Here is a 4,011-nt window from a genome sequence, read left to right as displayed (position 1 = left end):
TATGTCCTTATTTAGTTTTTATTCATAATCATAAACCTAACTCTGTGATCCAGCTAGACTTGGAGGGGAGTGAGGAAAATTTGGAACTCAAAGAACTTCAGCGAGAACAGAGACAACAGGGTACTGTGAGCAGATGGGGATGAGAGTGGGGCTCTCCTGAGCTACAGAAGGAATGGTCTGGTGGATAAGATGCCCGCAAGTCAAAAGAGTTAGAGCCGTCCACAGTCGGAAATGGTGATCCTGTTACTGGTTTTGCCGTTCCTGGACCCAAACGCTCCATGGCTTCCACAGTGCTCACCCTTCTCTTACCTTCCCGGAGACCACGTGCTTGCCGTCCACCCACTCAGTCTTGGCACTGCAGACAAAAAACTGGAACCCATTTGTGTTTGGTTCGGCATTTGCCATGGACAAGATGCCAGGACCTGTATGCTCCAGGATGCAGTTCTCATCCTCGAATTTCTCCCTGTAGATGGACCGGCCACCAGTGCCATTATGGCCTGTGTAGTTATCCCCTCCCCTCCCTTCCCCTCCCCTCCCCTCCCCCTCCCCTCCCCTCCCCTCCCCTCCCCTCCCCTCCCCTCCCCTTCTTGTTTCTCCCCACCCTGCCCCTCTCCACTCCTCCCCGCTCGTCCCCTCCCCTCCCCGCCCTCCCTGCCCCATCTGTACATGAACCCTGGAATAATTGTGAAAGGAAAAACCCTCATATTTAAGTTCTTTCTCTCCAGTGCACAGAGCATGAAAGCTTTCTATTGTCTTTGGAACTTGGTTTGCAAACAGCTCGAAAGAGATGCAGTCCAAGGGGTCATCATAGGTGGAGATGTTGAAGAACATGGTGGGGTTGACCAGGCCTGCAGCAAGTAGCAACAGGGGACAGCAGTGTCTGCAAGGCCTATTTTATTTTATTTTATTTTATTTTATTTTATTTTATTTTAACATTCTTATTAGAAATGTGGCTGAAACTTCAGAACAGGCAATCTCTCCATGTTGGCCACCATTCTCAGCATTAATGACAATGGAATTCTTGACTCAGTTGGTGAGGGTGGGGACCTTCTCTTGCTTCAAGCCTTTGGAACATTTTATATCTGAGTCATAGTGTGTCTGTCCTAGAGAGGTGCTTAGCAGCTCAAGGACAGGATGTTTCCTTGAGGGGATACCCCCTGACATGTCCCTGCAGGGCAAAGCCTCCGTGTAGTTATTAACCATAAAACTGTAAATTAGCTGCTTTACTTTAATGAGTGAACTGGCCTGCCCAGGAAGAAGTAACAAAATGAGGGGTCCAGGGGTGTCAATTACTGTGGAACGTGAAGGGCATGTGTGTGTGTATGTGTGAATATGTGTGCACACACATCTGTGGAAGTGAGAGCTAGCCTCAAGTGTTATTCCTCAGGAATGGTCTGTTTTACTTTTTGAGACAGGGATTCCAAATGGCCTAGGGATCGCTGGTTCATCTAGGCTGGCTGGCCAGTGAACCCCAGAGATCCTCTTATCTCTACCTCCCCAGCCTTGGGGTTACAATCGCACATCACCAAACTCGGCCTTTTAATATAGATCTTGGGGACTGAACTCAAATCCTCACATTTGTGCGGCCAGCACTTTACCCACTGAGCCACCTCCTCAGCCCAGGTCTGATCTTGACTTTATGCCTTTTCCTTGTACTGTGAACTGAGTGCGAAACCATCACAAAGCCTTAGGCCTCCTGAAGCCCTACATGGTTAGGGGCAGACACTTCATTCCTTCACCTTGGTTTGGTGGCCTGGGTTGGTCCGTGACTGGATCCAGTTAAGGTGGGAGATTGCCTCAATTTGGACAGCAGGAGACTGATGAGGGATAGACAGTAGATTTTCTTTCCTTCCTTCCTTTTTTTTTTTTTTTTGGTTTTTCTGAGACAGGGTTTCTCTGTGTAGCCCTGGCTGTCCTGGAACTCACTCTGTAGACCAGGCTGGCCTCGAACTCAGAAATCTGCTTCTGCCTCCCAAGTGCTGGGATTAAAAGCGTGCGCCACCACTGCCCAGCCCCTTCTTTTCTTTAAGACAGTGTTCTCTGTGTAACAGAGCCCTGGCTGTCCTGAAACTTGCTTTGTAACCCAGGTTGGCCTTGAACTCACAGAGGATCTACCGCCCAAGTACTGATATCAAAGGCATTGATTGCACCACCACACCCAGCTGACAGCAAATTTTCATCCAATCTCCACAGTGTGTTCAATATAGTGTTTTTAATTCTGACATTTAAAGAACAAGAGATCTTGGGGCTGGGGATACAGCTCAGGTGGTAGAGCTAGCATTCACTTAGCATTCACTTAGGCAGCCGCTGGGGTGATTTCCCATTAAACGGGGTGTAGTGTGGTTGGTGGGTGCCTGTAATCCCAGATCTTGGGAGGCAGAAGCAGAGGATCATAAGGTTAGCGCTGTCTTCAGAATAGGGAACATGAAGTCCTAGCTAGCCTTAGATATAGGAGACCCTATTTCAAGACAAAACAAAACAAAACAAAACAAAACAAAACAAAACAAAACAAAACAAAGCAGTAGCTCTCACTGGAAATCTGGGTTACCGCCTGACAGAGATGGCTCAATAGGTAAGGAAGCTTGTCATGTGAGCTTGCCATGAACCTGAGCTTGATTCTCCGAGTCCAGATAGAGGTGAGAAGAGAGAATTAACCCAATGACATCATTCTCTGATTTCCGCATGCACGTTGCGGCATGTGCGCGCATACACACACAATAATGATAATAATGACACACACAGCAACAACAATAATTAATAATAATAATAATAATAATAATAATAATAATAATGACAACGAAATTGAAAAGTAACCCTAAGCGGACACATCAAGAGAGTTGAGACAACTGTCCCTTTAAGTGAGCTGGGGAATCTGTCCCTGTTTGTCCCTGTGAGGAAGGAGGACATTTTCCTCCATCAGTGGTCCCTGCAGGCATTTGGTTCCAGGATTATTCTACTGGATCTGCTTCCAGCACCAGCCACTAGCAGGTTCAGGCTTTCAGAACAGGACCCAGATCAGTCCAAGGCAGGGAGCCATCGCAAGTGGCTTCACGGAGCCCTCGGGCAACGTGTGGCCTTGTTTCCTGTGATTGCTTCTTTGAAACGAAGCCTTCCCTTCAGTGGCAGCTGGCAGGGACAGATGACTTGCTGAACACACACGGCTGTGTGTAGGGATGGCCAACCACTTCACTCTCCTTACCTGTGTGAGCTACTCTGAAACCTTCCGTCAGTGGCACGTGGTAACACTGTGGTAAAGTTGTTTTTATTTATGTGTTGACTCATAGGGCTGTGGCAGTGACATTCATGAAACAGTCCCGTGTGGCAGTTTTCAGTACATCGAGACTCTGCTGTCAGTTCTGGTCAAGGAGAGTACAGTCTGTTCTCTACATGTTCTGTTCTGGGATGGATGGCAGCCCTCCTGTTCTAAGTGCATGACGGGAATCATTTAGGGGCTGGAGAGATGGCTTAGTAGTTAAGAGCACTTGCTGCTCTTGCAGCCAATCAGAGGTCTCTTCTCAGGACCCATGTTAGGCAGCTTATAGCCACCTGTAACTCCAGCTCCAGGTCACCCAGCGCCCCCTTTTGGCTTCCACTGGTACCTGCACTCATATACACAAACCCACACACCTGTACACATATATAATTAAAGTAATAGAAATAAAAAAGATGTAAACATCACTGTAGCAGAAACTGTGTTCTGTGCAATGTGCACCCACACCTACAGTTGATGCGCTGAGATCACAAGCCCCTGTTTGACGGTGTGAGGAGGCCGGGGGCGGGGCGGTGAGGAGGTATGGAGCTTGGCATGACTTCAGTTGGATTGGTGCTCTTATGTGAAGAGATATCAACTTGGGGGGATGTGGCTCAGTCAGAAAAGCACCTGCCTTGAAAGAATAAGGATCTAAATTGCACCTTAAAACCCACATAGCATGGCAGGTGAGGTGGCGCAAGCATCTCATTCCAGCACTGAGGAGGCAGAGACAGGTGGATCCCTGGGGGCTTGCTGGTCAG

The 4,011-nt window shown here is 48.1% G+C and overlaps 1 pseudogene; it reads right to left on the bottom strand.

Annotated features, from left to right (window-relative positions):
• Positions 1 to 209: 209 nt before the first annotated feature.
• LOC143437573 (peptidyl-prolyl cis-trans isomerase A-like) lies at positions 210 to 2,684 on the bottom strand (annotated as a pseudogene).
• Positions 2,685 to 4,011: the final 1,327 nt, after the last annotated feature.

This window comes from Arvicanthis niloticus, chromosome 24, assembly GCF_011762505.2.
Source record: "Arvicanthis niloticus isolate mArvNil1 chromosome 24, mArvNil1.pat.X, whole genome shotgun sequence".
NCBI lineage: Eukaryota > Metazoa > Chordata > Mammalia > Rodentia > Muridae > Arvicanthis > Arvicanthis niloticus.
This window is presented reverse-complemented; position numbering and strand designations above follow the sequence as displayed.